Source organism: Orcinus orca, chromosome 20 (genome assembly GCF_937001465.1).
Source record: "Orcinus orca chromosome 20, mOrcOrc1.1, whole genome shotgun sequence".
Lineage (NCBI taxonomy): Eukaryota > Metazoa > Chordata > Mammalia > Artiodactyla > Delphinidae > Orcinus > Orcinus orca.
The window spans coordinates 10,255,411-10,280,363 of record NC_064578.1 but is presented as its reverse complement, the minus strand read 5'-3'; the positions used below and the strand labels follow the sequence as shown (position 1 = coordinate 10,280,363).

General features: G+C 40.2%; 1 long non-coding RNA gene across 1 annotated transcript in view; it reads right to left on the bottom strand.

The window, feature by feature from the left end:
• Positions 1–8,955: 8,955 nt before the first annotated feature.
• The window catches only part of LOC117196726 (uncharacterized), a 33,033-nt gene continuing 17,035 nt past the window's right edge, over positions 8,956–24,953 (bottom strand). The window contains exon 3 of the long non-coding RNA XR_004477056.2: positions 8,956–9,940. This is a non-coding gene — a long non-coding RNA (uncharacterized LOC117196726). The remainder of the gene's footprint in view (positions 9,941–24,953) is intronic.

Here is a 24,953-nt window from a genome sequence, read left to right as displayed (position 1 = left end):
GTGTAATGTAAAGAGATGCTTATGATGCATGTCGTGGTAAGGTGTTTACATTCCACTTGAAATGGTTAAATGTCGATTTTCAGTAAAGAGTGGAAAGCTAATATATATACATACACACACATTTACATACACGCACACATACTCATATATACATATCATAAACCCTAAAACAACTACTTAAAAACTTTACAAAGATAAAATAGATAAAAGATTTAAAAGAATAAAAAATGGCAGATAATTTTTTAAATGTTTAAACAACCCAAAAAGAAGCAGGAAGGAAGAAACAGAGGATGAAAACAAAACAGACATGGTCCTTACTTTCAAGACAACAATTAAAGGAGCAGATAAATATTTGCATTTCATGATGAAACTCCTGAAGGAAAATGTAAAGCAGAGCACTCTGACATAGACTAACCATCACGATCAGGAAAAGCCTCTGTGTGGAGATGAGCTTTCAATTAAGACTAAGAGCAGATCTGGGGAAAGAGTATCTCAAGAAGATGGAACAGCATGAGCAAAGACCTCCAAGCCGGAAACAGACTGGGTGTTAAAGGAACTGAAAGATGATGGTGGCTGAAGCAGTGAACAAGGAGAATGCGAGATAAAAGAGGTAAGGGAGAGAAAGACTGTGAGATCTCCCAGGCTGTAGTTACTAGTTTGGATTTCATTCCAAGCACAGTGAGAAGCTGCTGAAGTATTGCATTTGAAAAGCAAAGGATTCTATTTTTAATGTTCTGAGGAACCTCCATACCGCTTTCCACAGCAGCTTCACCATTCTGCACGCCCATCAACAGCATAAAGGGTTCCAATTTCTCCACATCCTCACCAACACTTGTCTGTTGTTGTTGATAACAGCATGAGTCCACTTATATGAGGTATATAACATAGTCAAACTCATAGAACCAAAGAGCAGAAAGGTGTTTAAAGTTTTAGTAATGCAAGATGAGTATGTTCTAGAGATCAGTGATTACGGGCTTAAAGCTTCAGTAATGCAAGATAAATAAGTCCTAGAGATCTACTATACAGCATTGTGTCTAGAGTTAACAATACTATATTGTACACTTAAAAACCTGTCAAGACAAATATCGTATAATATCACATATGTAGAATCTTTTAAAAAATGGTACAAGTGAACTCATCTATAAAACAGAAATAGAGCCACAGATGTAGAAAACAATCTTATGGGTAACAGGGGGGAAATGGCAGGAGGGATAAATTGGGACGTTGGGACTGACATATATACACTACTATATATAAAATATATAACTAATAAGACCTATTGTATAGCCCAGGGAACTCTACATAACACTCTGTAATGATCTATATGGGAAAAGAATCTTAAAAAGAGTGGATATATGTACATGTATAACTGATTCACTTTGCTGTACACATGAACCTAACACAACACTGTAAATCAACAATTCTCCAACAAAAATTTAAAAAAGAAAAACAGAAAGAAATGGAGGAAGACACAAAAAAAAATCTGTCAAGAGTGTAAATCTCATGTGTTCAGTGTTCTTACTACAATACAATTAACAGATTTAAAAATAAAATGAAGATGAGAATTCATCTGAAAAAGGAAAAGGAAAGGAAAGGGTTATTCTGGAGAACCCTACCTATCCCCACCCAAGGTGGGAGATTCCTGGGCAGAGTGTATATGTGCTCCCTCGGGCTTTGGCTGAGGATAACACAGCAAAATAAACAAGGAGGTCCCAGGCAAGAGCAAGCTTTCTCATTCCTTTGACAGCTGAATGGTTAGCTTCCCTGGGCAGAAATGTGTACAAATCTGGATTACATCGAACAGTCAGATGCCTTATCTAAAAGACGACAGCCAAAGCTTGATCTTTGGCCTTAGGGGAGAATTAAAAGATGTTTATGTTTCAGAAATAATCAGAGTCAGACATCTCAAAATTAAAATTCTTTGTCAGCCTATCAATATTTATGAATGTGTAAAATTTCCGACAGCCCCATTCCACAATTTCCATGCACTGCAGGTTGAAAGAAGTTTGACCTTGGAGACAGAAAGCATTTCTCTGCCAGCACATTTCTCACTTACTCTGCAGAGCAAAGCTTGTATAAAACTATACCCATCTTCCAGTTAAGTTACCTATATTCACCTTTCTTGTTGAAATCAACCAGAGTGAGACTTCTTTACTTTCAGCAGACCTTGCAGGATTGAAACAAGTAAAACTACAGGTTCCTCCATATACAATCAACTCCAAAAAAACCATGAATTAATGAACCAAGACTATTATATACTATAGCCAATCTAGTTTGAAACAATGGCAAGATTTGCATTCGGAATAAAAGGCTCCTACTCATAGTTTTGACATTAACTCATCATGTGAACTTGGTCAAATCTTTTTTTCTTTAATTTTTTTTTTTTACCTTAAGTGGCTTCATATCTATTATCTGCAAAGTAAGGAGTTGCACATTTTATGTGTATGTATCCATGTATGTGTGTGTGCGTGCGTGTGCGTTTGTGTATGTAAAGATGAGGTTCTCTAGAAGCAGAGCCTGAGACAGGGATTCAGAGGCATGTGATTAACTGAGGGACACCAACCTGTAAGGGAGGTGAAGCAAGAGAGAAAGGGAAAAGTGTTGAACAAGGATATGGTTAGGGTTATGCTTAGGCTTAGCCTGACTCACAAGAAAAGACTAAACAGACCAGGAGCATAACACATAAATTTGTAACTCAGAATAGTCCCCATTGTGAGACAAGAGGGTCAGCCTTTTTCTTTTTTACCCCGTTATCAGGCACTGGAATGCCCCCAGGATGGAGATAATAATGAATTTCTCTTGGGTGAACAGGCTACCCTCAGGTGAAGATAATTCTTTGGACATGGAGGCCAGCCATAAGCTCCCTGGAGCAACATTTACAGCAGCTGGGGAATGGACACACGGCCCCATAGAGGAGATCTGGACAAGGCACTAACATCTACGTTGTGTATATACTAATAAGAGTATATTGCACACACGAATGAAGGTGATGGAGGTATGTGCGTGCGCACGCACACACACAAACACGAACGGGGGGAGGTTAGTAGTGAGGAGAAAGAGTGAGAGGGAGATTGACTTCTATTTTCTCTATTGGCTTGCAAGGTTATTACGAAAACAAAAGATAATACTTGAGAAAATACTAGAAACTCATGCCTCGTGCATTCTCAAACCCATCACAAGCTTCCCTGACTCCCTTTTGCTATTCTCTCTGCCTCTGACTGCCCTCCCCAACAACCAAGTTTACTGTGACCCCAAGTGGCTATCAGGTCCCTTTGGAAAGTCCCCAGGTCTACCTCCTCCTCTGACCAGCCCTCCTACTGCTTACTCATAATGTAAGTCATCATTAATAAGGACCCAAGAACAGTACCCTGTTGTGTGGTACCCATCTTGGGAATCCATAATTAGAGGGTTCAAATCCCAACTCTCCATTTAACACTTATGTGACCTTTGGCAAAGTCAAAACCTCTCTACACCTGCCTTCCTCCTCACCTCAAGGTGAGCGACGGCACCGACCTCAAAGTTTTTATTCTACATGTGACAGCTTTTGGAAGCTATGGTGATACATTATTTGACGGTTCTTTTCTCTGTCCGAAGGAATGCATTTCTAGCATCTCCCAGTTAAGTAGACCCGTAATACCCTTGGAAACTCAGGACTCCATCCAAGAAGGAATGGTTCTACTTGGATTTGAAGGAAACAAAAGGAATGCATAGTTCTTGCACTGAAGGAATCTAATGCTGAAGAGAGGAAAAGCATGAAAATGGGGTTGGGGGGTGTCCCAGGCCATGAGCCAAAAGCCCTGGTAGCAGCTGGGCTCAGCAGACAATGCTCAGCTATTTTTAGCCTCTGTTTGGGTATACTGATTTCCGGGAAAATATCCTCTAATTATGGTGTCTAGGATTGTATCCTGCCCTCCCACCCTCATCCCACCAGAAGCCGAAATTCTGCACTGTCAGGCAGCTCTTTCTAAGTGCCCCTCAAACAAGACAGGGATTCTCAGCTTTCTAGAAACGCCATCCTGGAACTGGCTTTAATTTCAACAGCCATCCAAGTGCTTTGCTCATAGCAAAGGGCAGTCTTTGAATCCTCCCCGCATCAGGCTGCTTCTGGTGCCTGTTGGCATCCAGCACAAAGCACTGGCATGATTTTTCTTGTTGTTTTCAAAACAATGCTGCAAAAAAAAAAACCCCACAATTCCATCTTAGCATCTAGTGTAGTGGGATAATGAAGTGTAAAGCCTATTCTGGTTACACGTTGCCTCATAACAAGTCACTCTAACACTTAGTGGCTTCAAACAGCCATGTTGTTCTTTCTTGTGGTTCTACGGGTTGGCTTGGCTAGCTGGACAGTTCTGCTGATCTGCCTTGGGGTGTTTCATGCCATTGCCGATGGCGGTTGGGGTTGGTGTTATCTAGACGTTTAACTGGGATGTTGGCTGAAGCGTTAGAGCATCTTGTAACAGTGTCCATGGGGAGGAAGAATCCACAGCATAAGGGGAGGAGAGGAAGAGGCAAACGTGAATACCTTCATCTCATTACTTTAAATGATGAACCAAAACAAGAGTCTAGGAGGCCATCAGATACCAGCATATGGGCCCTTGCCTCCTTCCTTTCCACGTCTTCTCTTTTCATAACCTCGTCAGCCACAGTTATGGGGTGAAAATGAGCCAGAAATGATGGGAATCGTTGAGCCAACATCCAGGCATGACCTTAAACACACACTTCAGATCTAAATGCAAACACACACCAGTCAACAATGGGAGCTGAAGGAACCATTTATGGAGACACTTTCATGAGACTCGTAATTTTCTATCTGAAAATATGAGTGCTCTCTGGGGTTCATCACATTTCTGATAAGAACCTCTGCTGCTCCTGCAGTGCGTCTCATGTCACAGGCTTACAGGCCTGGAAAAAAGTCTTGGAATTCTGAGTCCAATTATCTTTCCCAAAGGGAGTACTAAAAGGGATAAACTAATGAAAAATGATTCTATATTTCTGAACCTTTGTGGCTAAGTAGGTCCAAGGTGATAAGACGACCGTATTCTGAAAATCACATATCTGGATACCATGCCTCTCCTGCCTGCCTTACCTAAAATAGCAAGTTATTACCCTTCACCCGGATTTAATTCTCTCTGTGCGTTTCTAACTGCCTGATATTATGTCTATTAGCTTATTGTTTGACACTACAAAATGTCAACTCCATGAAGGCAAGGACCTTATCTATCTTGTCCACTGTCTAGCCCCTTCAGTAGTACCTGGAACACAGTAGGTAATCATTAAATATCTGTTGAATTAATTAATTAATATTATTTTAATTAAGTATAAGACACTGTAGTATTTGCTCTGTGAGGTTCTGTTCTGCAAGATAAGAAGTTATCCTCCAGAGCTGTGCAATGTACATTAGTAACTATACTGCTCAGAGAACTACAAGGGCATTTAGATGAATAAACGGAAGGCTATTCAGAGAGCACAGAAAAAAATCATGGAAGACTATTCATTTGGGCATTACCCACTGAAGGTGACAGAGACATGATTCAGACAAAACTCCAGCCCACAGTGGGCTCACTGTGGCTTGGGTACTGTTTGAAATGCCCACCATCTGAGAATCAGACTTCCTGACTTCCTGACTCGGATTATTAACCTGTATCTGGTGGAACTCAGTTTCCTCCTCTGTAAGATAAACATCTATGCCTGGATAATCACTGAGGTTCCTTTCCATGACAACAGGGGACGGATCTAGGAACAAGGGAACTGGGTTTGGGCACCAAGTCCTCAGTAAGGCAAGACCCATAACCAAAGTGTCTGCTGTCAAGATCTATCCACAAGCCACAGGAGGTTCCCTACAGGGTTAATTATAACAAAGAGAAAACTGGAAACCAAATTAGAGACATTTTCGAATTTATCTGGAACTAGTTTTAGACTTAAAGGGAAAAATTGCATGAATTGTTGAGTTTCCACATACCTCACCCAGCTTCTCCTAATATTTTAATTGTCTCATTCTCCTTAATGCTCTAAAATATAAGTGGGTTCTATCTAGTTTGGGGTCTTTACTCTCTCATCCTGCTCTATGCTTGGTGTCTTTGCTCAGCACTGGCAAACTATCTTCTATTATGTCTTTGATTATTTCCTCATTTCCACTGTCTCGATTCTCTCTTTAGGGAACTCCTAGTCATTGGGGATTTGACCCTTGTATACTGATCATCTATGTCAACTGTTCTCCCATGTTTACATTCTGAGAGATTTTCAAAAATGTTTCTTCCAGGTGTTAAAGCACATTTCTTTCTAAAGACTATTACAGCAATAATAGTTTCAATTTAGAGCAAGGTTTCTCAACATTGGTGCTATTGACATTCTAGGATAGGTAGTTCTTTGTCTTCGGGAACGATCCTGTGCACTGAAGGATGTGTAGCAGCATCCCTGGCCTCTACCTGCTAGATGCCAATAGCACCGGAACCCCCATCATCACAATCAAAATATCTCCAGACATTGCTAATCACCCCAGGTTGAGACAACTGATTGAGAAGAACTCTAATTTCCCTTATTTCTTCTCTTTCATTTGGCCACAGTCACTAATACAATTAGGGCTTGTTAAATTTCTCTTCTGTTTCTTGAATTATTTCTGTATTCCAGAGTCAAATGTTCTGTTTATTCATCTTGCTTCTTCTCTATTGTTGAGATTTCCTGCAAACGTCTGGTGGTTTTGACTTTCTGTATATATTTACCAATGCAGGGCTTCATCAATTAATATAAGTCACTGGATTGAGTCTCCAGTTTTTTTAGTAGGTTTTTGCCCCCAACTGACCTCTCCCCTGAATCAGAGTGAACTCGGGGTGAAGTGTATGAGTAAGCAGGCTTCACTATAGGATGGACCAGTTCAGAGCAGGCAGACAGAGCAACTGATCACTTCTCCAAATGTCAGATCACAGTGTGTTTACTCTGCGGCACTAATGCCCGTACCAATGCTCTAGAGAGGTCTTCCAATAATCACCCTCATTCCTGCCTCTTCTCCAACCCTCATACTCTGTAACCTACTGAACCCAAGCCAGGAATGTCTTGAGGCTCCAGGAAAGAATAATTCCCAAATTGAACCAAACCATTACCACCTGGCCCTAGGTGTGCTCTGGGCCCCTTCCTCCAAATGTCCTTCAATAAGTAAATGATTAAATAAATTGTGTTACAACCATACCATGGAATAAAATTGTGTTACATCCATACCATCAATAAAAAAGAATAAGCTACTGATGCCTGCAACGATTTGATTGGATCTCAAGGGAACCATGCTGAGTGAAAAAGCCAGTCTCACAAGGTTACATAGTGGATGATTCCATGACAAAATTCATAGAGGTGGAGAACACATTAGTAGTGCTGGGAGTTAGGGATGGAGGGGGAGTGGCACAGCACAGGTGTGATTATAAAGGGTAGCACAAGCGAGATCTTTGTGATAATGGAATACTTCTGTGTCTTGATTGTGCTTTTAGTTACATGAATATACACATGTGATAAAACTGTAAACACAAACACACAGAGCATGTAAAAGTGATGAAATCTGAATAATCTCTGTAGCTTGTATCAAGGCTGATTTTCTGGCTTGGATATTGTGCTAGTTATCCAAGACACTACAAGTGGAGAACCCTGGGTTAAGGGTAACTCCCGTCACGGAACCTATATGGAATCTCCCTGTACATTATTTTTTTCAACTCCCCATGACTCAATTGTTATTTCAAAATAAAAATATTTTTAAATGAGGTAACTGTGACTCCACCTTCATGCTCACCTCCATACATTCATGACCTTCTCCGGACACAGTGAACACTCCATCTCCCATTCTTAGGCAAATAGGGGTTTTATTCCTTCTATCATCTTTCCAGTGGGATTTCTGGAGGTAGAGGAAGCAAACTCTTTGTGTTCACGTATGTGCAGACAGCAACCCTGAATTGGAAAGCATGCGTGCATTTCTTTTGAATTAAGAGAACTATAAGGAGGGCTCAAAAGGTTGAGTTAATCGAAACCCCAGCTTAAAAAGAATAGAGGGGACTTCCCTGGTGGCGCAGTGGTTGAGGATCCACCTGCCAATGCAGGGGACACAGGTTTGAGCCCTGGTCCGGGAAGATCCCACATGCCACGGAGCAACTAAGCCCGTGCGCCTAGAGCCCGTGCTCCACAACAAGAGAAGCCACCGCAACGAGAAGCCCACGCACCGCAACCAAGAGGAGTCCCTGCTCGCCGCAACTAGAGGAAGCCCGCACACAGCAACGAAGACCCAAGGCAGCCAAAAGTAAATTAATTAATTAATTAATTAAAAGGAAGAAAAAAGAAAACACAAGAGGATTTTAAAAATAGATATATAAAATAAGAGAAAAAATAGGGAGTGATGGTGGAAATCCCTTATAAAATTATTTTTATTCTAACTTTCTGCCACTGGGAACCTTGTACATTTTAAATTTCTTTTCCTTTTTGGTTTCAGTTAGTTTGTTTTGCACTCGCTGCTAGGAAACTTAGAGTCAAATTGGAAGGTCAGCCATGGGAAATGTATTAATCCACAGAGTTATCATGTGGATTCCTTCCTCAATTTCCTTTCCTTGCCCCAATTTCTTATTTTTATTTTATTGGATTTTGTTCCTTTGGGGAGAATAGAAAGTTTTAAGTACAGTCAATAAATCAGAGAATCCTTCATAACAGTGGCAATGTGTTCTTATACGCTGCCACATGTTCTGTTCTGAGTATGAAATACAGCTTGAGCGAACAGATGTTACCAGATATTAAATTGTTTCAGAAGTAGATGAGAGAAGAGGAAAATCCAAATACTGCCCAGAAAAAAAAATATATTTTCATGTATAACTCCCAGGGATAGTCTTACAGAATAGAATTATTATTGCTCTTTTGTTTAAACATAAGAGAAAGCATTCAGGCTTAGATTTATTATATTAGTATATTAACCACTATTGCTCTTTCGGCTTCTTGCCTTTGGGTGATGTTTTCTTGCTGAGAATTATTTTCTATTTCCATCATGTTGAAACAAACAACGTGTGTTTCCATTGTCTTTTTATATTTTCTGAGCCAACAGTCTGATATAATTCCCATTTCAAAATGGATGCAGGGGACACAGGTTCGTGCCCCAGTCTGGGAAGATCCCACATGCCGCGGAGCGGCTGGGCCCGTGAGCCATGGCCGCTGCGCCTGCGCGTCCGGAGCCTGTGCTCCGCAATGGGAGAGGCCACAGCAGTGAGAGGCCCGTGTACCGCAAAAAAAAAAAAAAAAAAAAAAATCAATAACTGTTTTTTGAACAACATGTGCTTCCTTTTTCTAAAAGTCTGAACTTCGGAAGATAGAGAAAAAGTATAAAATATATTCTCTGAAGACTGAAAACCGACTCGCATAGGGTGTTTGTGCTCCCACTGGACAGCACTGCTCTTGATCCTATGTTCCAGACCACAGAACTCCACATCCCTTCAAACCTCACCGACTCGTACTTGGAGACGCCGCCCGATCACTTGCTAGGAGCTGGTCCCAACCAGGCCCCTGACAACTGGCCAAGTCCCGTTCTAAATCAAGCAACTCCACAGAACCTTGAAGCTACCACTCAGCTGCTCCAGACACCAACACCTGCTAGAAGCCCGTGCGGCTCTCACCGACCACACAGAGCCCCGGGGCATCGATACGGTAACGCTCCAGGCGTCTGATAATTCTCTCAGAACCCAGCATGTGTATTACTTTCGAAAATGACTGCCGTAAGAAATCACCGTATACCGAACGGCACAGAATAATACAAATTTATTATCTTACCGTTCTGGAGGTCAGAAATCTGAGGACAGACTCGTTGGGCTAAAATCGGGAGGTGAGCAAGGCTGTACTTCTTCCAGGAGGTTCCAGAGGAGCATCTGTCTCCTTGCCTTTTCCAGCTTCTGGAGCCCACCTGCAACCCTTGGCTCTGGACCCGTTGTACCTGCAAGGCCAGCAGAAGCTGTTGACTCTCACACCCCGTACCTCGACACTGACGCTTCTTCGCCTCCTGCTTCTACTTTTAAAGACGCTTGTGATTACATTGGGCCCACCTGATACTCACAGGTTACCGGCATACTAGCCTCTATTAAGGATCGTTGATTAGGAAACGTTTCCATCTGCAGCCTTAATTTCCTTCTACCACGTAACATGTTTACGACTTCTGAGGCTTAAGACAGGGTCATCTTAGGAGTCATTATCCTGTCTACCATGACCAGTGAGCCAACAAGTGAGTAAATGAGTGACCAACAGACTAGCCTGGTGGACTGACCGAGTGAGTGTCCAGCTCGGGGTGATGACCGCTCAGCTCCTTGAAAGCAGCCTGTCTCCAGGAGTGACTGGATGGCAGCGTGGGAGCTCAGCTTCCCCCACTCACTCCGCCGCCCCTCTGAGCTTCACTTGCCTTGCCTGTCACGTGAGGATAACAGGAACACCTATTTCGCAGGCTGACTGTGAACACAACATGAGAAAACATGTCAGTGTCCGGAATAGAGCAACGACACAAGAGAAAGGCATTGAAACAATGAAAATGGAAGAAGGAGGGGGGAGGAGGGGGAGGGGAGAGGAAGGGGGAGGGGGAGGGGGGAGAACCAATGTTCCATGGTACTAAGGTATACTAAGTCTAGACACAGAGCATCCTAGAGCCGAAAGTATCTCGGCAATCATCAAATGGGATAGAAAGGCAGAGACGAGAAACAATGTCATTCAACTATGACAGAAATAAGATTAGCAATCAGCACCAATTAGAAGCCATGAGACCTCTCTCTTCAATACCACTCAACCCTTTATCAAGACTGTGACGCCGAGCAAGGATGCTCCGCATTAGCAGACGGTGGGTGTTTGCCCAGCCGTGGAGGACACTTCCTTCCAGCTCTGGCTGTGTAGGGAGCCCTGCCTTTCTGATGCGTGGGAGCCACACTCTCCTTAAACTTTAAGATAATATTTCAGTCATATGGGGACATTTTTCACCATGGATACAAAGCAGGATACATAATTGTATATTCATGATAGCAGCAGTTATGTAGAAATAAACACTTATTTTACTTGAAATTACTGCAAAAAAATGTGTTCACATTGTTTATCTCAGTGTTGTATTTGCTGGGGGCTTTTCATTTTTTCCTAACTTTTCTTTGTTTTCCAGATATTCTAAGTGAGCACGATTTTTATAATAAAGAAATGTAGAGGTGCTTATCTTTTACAAAAAACTAATGAGAGAGATTACTTCTGGAGGACATTGATTTTGTTCTGTCATGACCCCGGATCTCTAGAACCTGGATGTTCAAAAGAAATATTTCCTTTGTACTCTGAAAAATACTTCTTCTAGCTATGTCTTCCCCTATTTCTAGGAGATCTCTGATTTATCCCACCTTGTTACACACACACACACCACCACCATCAAAAAACGTTCTAACGTTAACTACCTCTGTAAGCAAGCCTATGGACCATATAAAACTGAAATGTGCCCATCAGTGAAAACAAGAAATCAAAGCCTGTGGCTATGTTCACATCCCATAGTCACCATCATCAGCCTCGCTCAACCGAAGTTCTCTGGCTTCCTGATGTTTTCCCTTTCTGTTATCAGCACATTCATTATCCAGGCGAACTCTTTTCTAATAGAATTTCATATCAAATAAAGAAACACACTGAGAGACGGTAACCCTAAAGAGGAACACAAGTCTAGTCTCTCATAACCCACACTCCCCTGGGTGCAATTAGCGTAATCTCTTTCTGAGCGTGCTCTGAAGACAGGCTTTCACCACGGACCATTTTTCATGTGTCTTGGCTTTTCATCACTCAATTCTTGAGTGAGGCCACGGACATTAAAATGATAACAGATCATGTTGAAATCATGGTTAAGTTCAAGGGGGAAATAACATGCTTTGTCTACAGTTAGAATGGAGGAAAGTGATTGCAGGTCACGGCTGCATCGTTTTCATAATATTTGGACTTGTTTCTTACTGTCACATTTGGGTTAATGGAGTTACATTTCGAAAGCTGGTCTAAAGCATTCAGAGGTCATTGTGTACATGGCGGGGATGGAGTGGGGGTGAGAGGCAAGTTTTCTCAGAACTTTAACAATTCGTTAAGATGGCAATCAGATCCCTATTACAGAAAGATCTCAAAGCCCCCAAATGAAAAGGGAAAGAAACGGTCTTACTCAAAAGTACCTATGAATTAAAAACCCATCTGAGAAAAAAAAAATCAAGCCCTACCTGATTTCCAAAACGATGGTTCCCAACAAATCAGACTTATGAGATGTTCAGGGTTTATTATATTAATTATTAATAATATAGGGCTTCTAGGAGTCTCATGAGTGATTGGCCTGCCCTTCTCTGTTGTGTCTCTGAAGATGCAGAAATTTCCCAATGTGGCCCCTGTCAGCCCAGCTTGTTTCCTTGTATCCTACATTCATTGACTTTTCCCCCAATTTTCCCCCACTGACTACCACCTCTTTCTGTAGCTTCATTCCCTGAAACCACCTGACATAAAGGAAGGTCATCAGCTCTCAGGGCTTAGAATTTACCTGATCTCACCAGCCTGCTCGTATTTTCTAAAAATCTCCTGTCTCCACTTTGATAATAATTGTGATCATAATCACATTAACAGCAAACACTCACTAGACGCTTTCTATGTGCCAGGCATTTTTTACTTATTTCGTTTAAGTCCTGTGACCGCCACGTGATGTAGGTATCCATTATTAAACTCTCTGAGACTCAGTGTTCTTCTCTGTAAAATACGGGTATGTAAAATGACGAAGTTCACACAGTGGGTGAATACTAGGTCTGAGAATCACACCCAGGAATTCTTAATCCCAGAGTCCATGCTCTTAAACACTGCCCTATGCTTACCCTAGTCTACTTGCTATCAAAATTTCCAAGGTCAGCCTCATCCATTCGGATAATAGAACTTGTCTTCTAGACTGTATCATATTCCAAAGGACGGACATATATATATATAAATAGACAGATAGATAGATATAGATATAGATATATCCCTCCTTTGCTATATAAAATTTTAGAATTACAGAAGAGTTGTAAAAATAGTACAGTTTCCATCCATCCTTCATCCAGCTTCCCTGAAGGCCATGGTTTTTTTGGTCTTTGGGTCATCATTGTCAAATTCAAATCAACTGAACTGCAACACGATAGGGACACAGAAAGAAAACCAGCTAGTATTTTAATAGTACCTCACATGGGTGGCTTTCCCCCTTGGTGGAGGCTCTCGGCTGCCCCTCTCACACTTTTCCTGTTATTACTGATAATTTCCTCCGTACATAGCACAGGCACTGACCACAGATCTACACTGTTGACATAACAGATAGACCAAGGATTCTTAATTTTGCTGGGTCCTTGATGAATTTAAAGAATTGCCCCTTTCCCTAGAAAATGCAGAGGTAAACAATCCCATGGAATTCAGGCAGTTTGTAGACCCAGGGTACCGCTCTTGTCTGTTTTATTGTTTGAAAGCTAACGATTGCAGTCTGACCTGCTAACCTCACTCACTATCTTTTCCTCAATCTTCATAGGGCTTCTCCACACCACTAACCCCGGGAACGCTGCCAAGGAATTAGAGCCACTCCTCCCAAGACACAGCTTTCAACCACTGAATTGTTGGTTTGGGGCTGCGGAAATGGCTGTTTGCCAAAGAATACATGTTACTGCCACCAGGACAATCTCATCAGGCAGTGAGCACAGTGGATCCACGGCTCCCACCATGTCAAATCCATTACTTCTGGGACTTCCTGACAAAGGGGCAGCCCAGTCAGCTCCTCAGTTACGTACTTGCTGAAGGTCAATCCACTTATCCATACAGACCCCAGTGACTTCTCACAAATTAGTATTTATGAGCCTGATATCCTGTCCAATCTAAACATTCTACGTGGAATGTAGCTGGTTTCTTTCTTGATAAACTGAAAGTCTGAACTTCTCAGGCTAATATTCTACTAGGGGATCAGGTGGTTATTAATGAAATCACAACACCTAACAAAGGTCTTAAAAGAGAATCAGAGGACGGTTGGTCCTTGAGTTACTCCAAGCAAGAGAGTGAGCCTTCTTCGGGTAATATAAGAGCAACATGTTGATTGCCTTTTCAAATATTAATGGGTTAAAAAAAACAGGCTATTTTCAAAAATACTCACATTTCAAAAATATAAAATTAGTCTATCCTCAGCATCATATGATGAAAAGAACTCAGGCTTTGGAATTAAACAAATAAACCTGAGCTTGGATGTGCCCCTTGACTGAGTTGTGCAACTTTGCTTATCTTCTTCTGTAAAATGAGGAAATAATGCACATGAAAAAGCACTATGATGAGATGAAATGTGGCAAATGTGCACAAGGGACTTTGCAGCAAGGACTAACTTAATGAATCTTACTTCTCTTTCCCCTAAAATTCTTTCCACAACTCCCAGGTATCCAGCAGCAAGAAGGTAGACAAATCTACAACTTAAGACACATCAAATTTTGAAACATATTTAAAATTTAGGGAATGTAAGCGATTAAGAATGCAAATCTCTATGTATGTCAGATATTCAGAAGTCAACAAAGAACACTTAAAATACACCTAACAGCAAAAGACCTAAATAGACATTTCTCCAAAGAAGACATACAGATGGTCAAGAAGCACATAAAAAGCTGCTCAACATCACTAATCATTAGAGAAATGCAAATCAAAACTACAATGAAGTATCACCTCACACCAGTTAGAATGGGCATCATCAGAAAGTCTACAAACAACAAATGCTGGAGAGGGTGTGGAGAAAAGGGAACCCTCTTGCACTGTTGGTGGGAATGCAAATTGATACAGCCACTATGGAGAACAGTATGGAGGTTCCTTAAAAAACTAAACAAAGAATTACCATATGACCCAGCAATCCCAGTACTGCACACATACCCAGAGAAAACCATAATTCAAAAGGACACATGCACCCCAATGTTCATTGCAGCACTGTTTACAATAGCCAGGTCATGGAAGCAACCTAAATGCCCATCGACAGACGAATGGATAAAGAAGATGTGGTACATATACACAGTGGAATATTACTCAGCCATAGAAAGGAACGAAATTGGGTCATTTGTAGAGATATGGATGGATCTAGAGACTGTCATACAGAGTGAAGTAAGTCAGAAAGAGAAAAACAAATATCATATATTAATGCATATATGCGGAATCTAGAAAAGTGGTACAGATGAACTGGTTTGCAAGGCAGAAATAGAGACACAGATGTAGAGAACGAATGTATGGACACCAAGGGGGAAAAATGGGGTTGGGGGTGGTGGGATGAATTGGGAGATTGGGATTGACATGTATACACTAATATGTATGAGACAGATAACTAATAAGAACCTGCTGTATAAAAAATACAAATAAAATAAAATTCAAAAATAAATGAATGAAATAAAATACACCTAACAGAGTGGCTATCATCGAAAAGTCTACAAAGAACAAATGTTGGCGAGGATGTGGAGAAAAAGGTACCCTTGTGCACTATGGGAATGTAAACTGGTGCAGTCACTATGGAGAACAGTAAAAAGGTCTCTCAAAAAAATAAAAACATAACTATCATATGACCCAGCAATTCACTGCTGGGTATATATCCAAAGAAAACAAAAACACTAATTCAAAACATACATGCACCCCAATGTTCATACAAGCATTATTTACGATACCAATATATTTACAAGATATGGAAACAACCTAAGTGTCCATCAGCAGATGAATGGATAAAAAGATGTGACACACACACACACACACACACACACACACACACACACACACAGAGTGGACTATTACTCAGCCATGAAAAAGAATGAAATTTTGCCATTTGCAACAACATGGCTGGGCCTGGAGGAGATTATACTTAGTGAAATAAGTCATACAGAGAAAGACAAATACTGTATGTTCTCACTTACATGTGGAATCTAAAAATTAAAACAAATGAGTAAAATAGAAACAGACTCACAGATACAGAGAACAAACTAGCAGTTACCAGTGGGGAGAGGGAAGGAGGGAGGGGCAAGATAGGGGTAGGGGATTAAGAGGTACAAACTACTATGTATAAAATAAATAAGCTACAAGAACATATTCTACATCACAGGGAAATATAGCCATTATTTTGTAATACCTTTAAAAGGAGCATAATCTATAAAAATATTGAATCACTATGTTGTACACCTGAAACTAAGATAATATTATAAATCAGCTATATCTCAATATAAACAAAGAAACAAACAGAACTGATTGCAATCAGTTCTGGGCAAGCTGGGGTAATCACACTCCAGCCTGTCTTTCCACTGAATGCAAATATCAACCCTGGACAGAATGCGTGGAGCAGCTATCTAAGAAATATATGGTAGCAGGCAGATCAGGGAAGCAGAATTGGAAGTATCACCAAACTGGTGGTAATATCCCCACTTTTTCTCCTGAGTGTCACCCAGCCCAGACACACACACAGCTCGAACCCAGAAGTGGACATTGGTGTGAACACCGGTATTCTGACCCAAGGATTAGGAAAGGGGGCTGCAAGGATCAGAGACAGTAAGAGAAGTCCCTTTTTCTTTATTTAAAGTTTCTGTCCCAGCTGCTGGGCAATCCTGTCACATTGCAACAGCAGCAGCAGACTGGGAAGATGCCTAAAACTGAGGAAAGGGAATCCTTTTCCCTGACCAGAGAGCATGATTCCAACAGCATTAGGCAACTAGCCATTACATTTTTTCCTCTCTATCTTCAGCAAACACTAAACACAATAAATTTTTAAATAATCATACCCAGACATATCATAACATGACTTGAAAACTAAAGACAAAGAAAAACCTCTTAAAAGCAGCTAGAGGAAAAAGGCACATATAAGGGAACAACAATTCAAATTTCTATAGATTTCTCATCAGAATCCATGGACACCAGAGGAATGAGAACTCTTAAAAATTTCTGCAGGTAAAGAACTGGCAACCCAGAATTCTACACCCAGTAAAAATGTCCTTCACAAATGGAGGTGGAATAAAGACATTCTGAGATGAAGGAAAATTAAGAGGATTCATTGTCACCAGAATCTTCTCTGAAAGACATGTTAAAGGAGGTTCTTTAGACAGAAGGGAAATGATACTGGGAGGAAACGTGGAACAGCAAGAATGCAGGAGGAGCACAAGAAATGGTAACCATCTCAGTAAATAAAATAAAGTAGTCTGCTCCTCTTTAGTTGGCCAAAATATGTATGATGGTTAACATAAAAATTATAACACTGACTGATGGAGTTTTCAATGTCTATAGATGTAATTATACATATGATGCAAATATACATATGATAATTACTATATATATTACATATAATATATATAAATATGTATATAAATACATATGATAAATACACTACATATAAATAAAGAGGGGAAAGGTAAAAGTACCTATATTGTAGTTAGGTTTCTATACTCCATTTGAAGTTGAAAATATTAATTCTGAGTGGAAAGTGAAAAGCTAAGTATATTATATTATATCATGTTATACTATATTATATTTTATATTGTAATCAACAGCTAAAAAAGAAACAAAACACAAAAAAACTTTTAAAGTGATACAGTAAACATCTCAATAGAAAAGTTAAAATAGAATACTAAAAAAAAAAAATCGAATAATCCAGAATAAAGCAGAAAAGAGGAAACCTATAAATGAAAAACAGAAGGAAGAAACAGAAAACAAAAAAAACCAGAATGGTCCACCTAAATCCAAACACGTCATCACATACACATGAAATGTAAGTAGACTAATCACACTATTTAAAAAAGTTATTGTCAGAATACATTTTAAAAATAAGATCCAAGGATATGTTCTCTACAAGACACACTTTTAAATATAATGCTGTAGGTAAGTAATAATAAAGGGATGGAAAAAGATGTACCATGAAAATACTAATCAAAAAAAAAGGTGGAGTGACTCTATGGATATCAGACAAAGTACACTTCAGAACAAGCAAGATTAGCAGAAATAAAGAGGAACATGGTATAATGATTAAAAGGTCGGCTGACAAAAAGACATAACAATCAAGTGTGTATTCACCTAAAAACAGTTTCAAAATACACGAAGGAAAAATTAACAGAATGAAAAGGAGAGACAGAGAAATCCACAATTATATCTGAAGACTTCAACCTTCTCTTTCAACAATAGATAGCATGATTAAACAACAACAACAAATCAGCAAGGATACAGAAGAATTAAACAACCCTCAACTGACTTGATTTAACTGGCCTTTGTCAATTGTCAATTGTCCCATTACCAAGACAAGAAGGACACTGTATCAAAGTACCCTAGCGGCAGAAAACTGGTATTAGACAACATCCTGGACAAGTTGCTATCCTGGATGGATAGCACGTGTCTTAAGTCCAGGATTAGCCCGACTGGTGATGAAGAACAACAAGCCCTTTCTGGGCTTTCGTCTTTTTACCTGTGGAACAGGCAGCTGGTGGACAGGGCAATGAAGTGCATGTTAAGAGGTTGAAGACAGACAGTCTAGGTTAAAATCCTAGCTCTGCCTCTTACTAGTTGGATGAGCTTGGTCAAATGCCTTGACTACTCCTCTAGTCCTCTTTATGCTTCTCGGTGTGGCACTCCCACATTCATATGTAAAAGAACACACAAAAGCACCTACGCTACATGGGGAGAGGAGGGGTGTGAAGTGGGAGGTGGGCGGGGAGAACGAGGTAATCTCAGTATCACACTTAAAACAGAACCTGGTCCATGGTAAACAGACAACAAATGTTATTATTAAAGCTATTATTAATTCCAAAATTATTGAGATAGAGCAGTGTTTCTCAACCTTTTTATTATTGCCTCCTTGAGAAGCTGTTTTCTGACATTTTTTTTCACCTAATCATACCTTTTCTCCCTGAAATTTTAATACCACAGATATATACTGTATATCTGTGTATGTGCTGTGGCTCCTTGGAGAGCCACAAACCAGTTTAATATTTAAGAACCAATTTTCACCCTCTTGGGAGAAATATTACCCCTGTTGAAAATGCACATGTTAAAGAAATCAATCTCTAACTTTCTATAATTCTAAATTGGTATAGATCATATTATAAGACCTTTAAAATTACATATTTATGTTACATAAAATGTGAATGAAAGTTGCCAGTGGAATTGTTTATTTACTGTTAAATTACGCTAGGCAGCATTTGGGAGTATAATGGGTTAAATCAAAGGGTTTGGGAAAGGCTCCCTAAATAGTACAGGCAGGCAGCTGGCCAGAGACTCGGTCTCATTAGATAAATATCATTACACCCTGGAAATATATTTATGGTTAAGTTACTGGTATACACTATGAGTTTGAAGATTTATGAGATTATAAAAAATTTTTAGTCATGAAGAATATGAGAAAATGAAATATTTTTCTTTTAGTCATGTAACTGGGCAGATTGAAATGTTCTCCTAATTTCTCTTGACATGTAGCCCATCTCTCATTTGCTTATAAGGGTGTCTGTAACTGCAGCACCTGTCAAATACTTATTTCCAATGATCAACGATCACATTGCAAAGACAGCCCAACCTCATCTTGTCTTTAAAGGTGGAGAAAGAAGCCTAATACTAAATGTCTCTTCTGGAGCCAAGAAAGCATGTATTTTCTCAGCCCCTAAATCACACATTGATGGTAAAATAAGGCCCAAGCAGCTGTTTGGAATACTCCAGCCTTTCATTCCTTACTGACCTTAGAGATATTCAGCCTAATCTTGATAAATTAGCAGAGTATCACTTACCCTTCACGTTGGCTTATTTTTTTTTTTCCCTTGAACTTCTTCTGCTGTGTTTTTTCTTCCATTCTGGTCATAATGAGTTATTTCACATTGGTTCCACCTCTGATGCCATCCAGTTGACAATTATTGAAGTATTCCGAATTATTTTGGAAAGAAAGAATATAGTGATGTCAGAGAAGTAAGCTGACCAGTTTCCCAAACAGGGAATGTCTTCTGGGAAGGTCACACTCAAGGTCAGATTTTCACATGAAGGAATTTACATTATCAGTTGACTGTGACTCTGGAACTGACTCAATTTAATCAAACTCCTAAACGATTAATATAAATCATAACGTCAAACTTCTGGTTTTAGTTTCTGGCTTTATTTGTTTGTTTTGTTTTTTCTTTACTCTGAAGAAAACACCTATCTAGTGACTGAAAAATAGATGTCTGTCATTCAGATCGTACCTACCCAAATAGCAAGGAACACACGGACACAAATTAGTAATTGTTAGATCAGAATGTAATCCCCAATAAAGGGGAAGATGCATGGGAAATGATGATGAGGAATAGCAAAGACAAACGGTTGACACGTGTTCCACTATTACCCTTACTGAACCAATGACAGACATTGTTAATCAATCACTGCGCAGTGTTCATGGTAAGTTCTGATGCGGCCCTGTATCCGTCCCACGGAGTACTCGAGGCAGCCCCATCCAATCAATCAGAGTTATTATATGAGATGAAATCTTATACGCTATACTGGCCTAGAGGGATAATTAGTCCAAGCCATGGATCTCCTTTTTCTGCCATAAGGCAGAGAACTCTTCACTAGTTATCAGAATTTATATCTACAGCTGGTTTCGTACTCTTCTCTCACTGCTGGGACTAGAAAATTATTGCCATATTCTCCTTTTGTTCTGGTGGAGCATATCTGACAGATAAAATTAGAGAGATAGAATAACGCTGAACTTTAGGAAAAAGACTTTAGTGATGAAACCTGAGCCTCTGTAGTATTTGTCGAAATCTCCATGGAGATTTTGTGCTTCTTAAAAGCACCGATGCTGGCCATCCAGGAAAGGGAACTACCCAGCCCATGTGATTCCACGGTCCTGACTCTGGCATTACAGATAACGCTGACTGATCGAAGCCTTGCTTGATAAGCGAGGACAGACACAGTACTCAAGACTTCACAACAGGGTGCTCTAGACTGCTCCTCCCAAGCAACTAGATATGGCGTGGCAGGCAATCATCAGAGTTAAACAATTCTCTCTCCTTCTGAGCACGGTAGAAAGACACTGAACCAACATTTGCCCAGTCCCTTTAAGGTAAGTGTGGCCAGGGGACTTTATGGGCCAATGCTATTGGAACTGAAGAGACACAAAGCTCTAAGAGGCAGTTCGTGACTTAACTGCATCAACCACGTGGCCTGAATCATTCTACATGGTCGGTGCAGTATGAGTTTGGGGCTTACAGGGATGTGGCTTAAAGCCTTCAGTCTAGCCACGATAAAAACCATGATGGTTAATTTCATGTGTCAACTTGACTGGCCACGGGATGCCCAGATTAAACATTATTTCTAGGTGTATCTGCAAGGGTGTTTCTGAATGAGATTAGCATTTGAACTCATGAAGCCAGTCAAGCAGATGGCCCTCCCCAACATGGGTGGGCATCTTCCAATCCATTGAGGCCAGAATAGAATAAAAGGCAAAGAAAGGCGGAATCTGCCCCTTTTTCTCCTGCCTCAATGTGTGAGCTCATTTCATCTTCTCCTGCCCTCAGACTGGGATTTACACCATAGGCTCCCCTAGTTCTCAAGCCTTCAGATTCAGACTCAATTATACCATCAGCTTTCCTCGGTCTCCAGCCTGCAAAGAGTAGACCACCAGACTTTTCATCCTCTGTCATTGTATGAGCCAATTCCTCATAATAAATATGTGTGTCTATTACTGGTTCTGTTTCTCGGGAGAACCCTGACTAACACAAGCATGTAGACAGAGCAAGAAGTAAGCCTCTGTTCTTTGAGGCCATCAAGATGGAGGGGTTGTTCCTTCAGCATAACCCAGCCTATTCTGAGACATGGTACAAGGGAAACTTTTTTTGCAATCCTTGCAAAATCTTTCTGGGAACTCTCAATAGGAAAAATTTGGCCTCCTCAAGGTACCTGCAATTTTGGCAAACTTTAAACATATAAGCAGATAAAAATAAGCTCTCTTGATACTGGGGGATCTTTTGAGATGAGATCTTGAAAGAGGACCAGAGAGTAGGTTTGAACACAATCGGGACGAGAAGGGGGAAAGAAATGAAGGAGAAATACACATGGGAACAATTCTTCAGGCCTCATGAAAACTTGTGCTGATCCCTGCTTTTGTATTTCTCCAGGACAACTGGGCAGGGACCCAAGCCAATCTGTGTTGGAATAAGATACACTGAACCACAGTGAGTGTGTTGGCCCCAGAACTACCATTGAAAGCAAGATGGGGAGAGGAATGGTTAAATGTTACCAAGCATCATTTTCTGGGCAAACATTTAATTTTTTTGTTGTTTACATGTCCCTTCCACAATAGGAAAAAAATTCAAATAACTGGTTTAAAGAGGGCTTGGTGCTACAAAAGATAGTATTTTTTTTCTGCCTAGCTTTCGCAATATATAGTACTTTCAGGCCATAAAACAGTTTTCAACAATATGATTACAAATTTTAAGGGGTGCTACCCAAAAACTATAAACTACAAATGCAACTTCTAAGAGTGCGCACAGTGCCAAACAGTACAATTCTTTATATAATAGAAAACACGTTTCCTTGGGTAAAGTAGACTGCTGATACTTTAAATAATGACATAATAATTAATTCCCAAACAAATGAACTGAAGGAGCTTCCTTACTCCCCCCAGCTGTGATTTTCTTATCAAGGATATGTTTTAGAAGAAGACTTGAAAGTGATAATGTCAACTCACATAAAAATACTGTGCTTTCCCAGTCAAATGTCATCAAAACTACACATTCAGTTACGGTTTTATAAAAGTATAAGGTCCCGGGAACATATTTCATAATTGTGCGTGGCACTTGAAAGATTTACTTTTATAAAACATTCCAAAGGAGAAATTCAATTATTGGAGAGAAATTATGAATAATTTTTCCCTTCAAATCAGATATTTAGTATTTTTATGAATGGCGTAGATTAATTCATCCATTGATTTCATCAAAAATATTTCTAAGCCTTATCAGTCACCAGGTTCAGTTCTAGATGCTGAAGCTACCACTGCGAATAAGACAGACAACAACCATGGACTCACAGAGCTTACACTCCAGCGGGGGTAATAAATGAGCAGAAATGATAGACATAGATAGATGGATGGGGAGAGAGAGAGAGAGAGAGATGGATGATCGGTTATCACTAATGATTTCTTATTATATTACATATATGTTCTATAGTCTAGGGATAAAGAATGATGGTCAGAGGTACTATTTGAATAAAAGAGTCAAGGAAGCCGTCTCTGAGGAAGAAACCTTTGGGAAGAACCCTAAATGAAATGAGGAAGAAGATTCCAGGTAGAGGGGAGAGTTAAGTGCAAAGACTCCGGGGCAGAAACTAACTTGGAAGATTTAAGATACGGATCTTGAGATGGCAAGATCTAAGATGGAACAATGACAAAAGACAGTAGAATAGTGAAGAAAGGCATCATTGGAGGCAAGGAGGTCAAAGACAGAGGACCCAAAGCATCAGCTGGTTCATTTTGGTGGATGGTCCCATATCCTTTAGTTGAATGATTTTTCATTAATTTTGAATCTAATCTTCCTTATCTGTTAATGTAAAGCCCAAGATTTCACTCTAAATGCCATGTCTGCCTGTCCCTCAAGTGTTTGATATATAGTGTTTGTATTGTTATTTGGTTCTAAATATTTTCTAAATTCCACTATGGATTTTTTTTTTAGTTGAGCAATGCTCTGTTTGAAGTGATGCATTAAAATTACCAAACATGTGGTCTTCTATATGTGCCCATTACATAACTGTGTTGCTCAGATCTGTATTTTCACTGATGTCTGTCTGTTTAATCTATTGGTATCTACAAGAAATATGCTTCAATCTCTTAGTACAGTTTTGTATTTGCCCATTTCTCCTTGTAATTCCATCCATTTTCTGTTTTAAATATTTTGTGATTATCTTGTTACTTATACACATTCAGGGTCAACTTTCTAGTTCCTTTCTGGTTAGTGATTTCCTTGTATTAGGATTAGACGAATCCGAATAATGTGTTTTACCTTACAATCTTTTCTGTCCAACATTAATATGACCATTTTAGTTTTGCCTGATATATATTTTTCCATCCTTTGACTTTCAACTTTTCCATGTTATGATACATTTAAAATATCTCTTGTAAACAAAAAGTGGCAGGTTTTTTTCCCAGTCTAAGAATTGCTATCTTTTAATACATGAACTAAGAAATTTACATCTATTATGATTATCGAAATATTTAGATTTAATTCTATCACCATTTTTTTTTTTTTTTTGCAGTACGCGGGCCTCTCGCTGTTGCGGTCTCTCCTGTTGCAGAGCACAGGCTCCGGACGCGCAGGCCCAGCGGCCGTGGCTCACGGGCCCAGCCGCTCCGTGGCATGTGGGATCTTCCCGGACCGGGGCACGAACCCGCATCCCCTGCATCGGCAGGCGGACTCTCAACCACTGCGCCACCAGGGAAGCCCACCACCATTATTTTTAAGACCAATTATTTTGTGAATCAAATTCCAATGACAACTTGATAGTGAAAATTCAGATTATACACCCAAGTATGGCACAAACTTGTGACTTTGTTTCCTGTTGGGAAGGTTTTTTTCCCCTATACAGACCCCCAAACAGCACCAAGCTCCTGGTTGTTCCCCCAACTAGGGAGCACAGGTTTTCTACTGCCCCGTTCACACTGAAGCGGCACTTCCTGGTTTGAGGGTCTCCATCCCAAATTCCAGCCTTGCACTGCCCATAGGGTCACTGTGTCAGTTTGCTAGGGCTGTCATAACAAAGTACCACAGATTGAGGGGCCTAAATAACAGAAATTAATTTCCTCCCTATTCTGGAGGCTAGAGGTCCACGAGCAAGGTGTAGGCACGACTGGTTTCCTCTGAGGCCTCTCTGCTTGGCTCACGGTTGGCCATATTCTCCCTGTGTCTTCATATGGTCTTCCCTCCGTGCATGTCTGTGTCCAAATCCTCTCCTTAGAAGGCCACCAGTTCTACTGGATT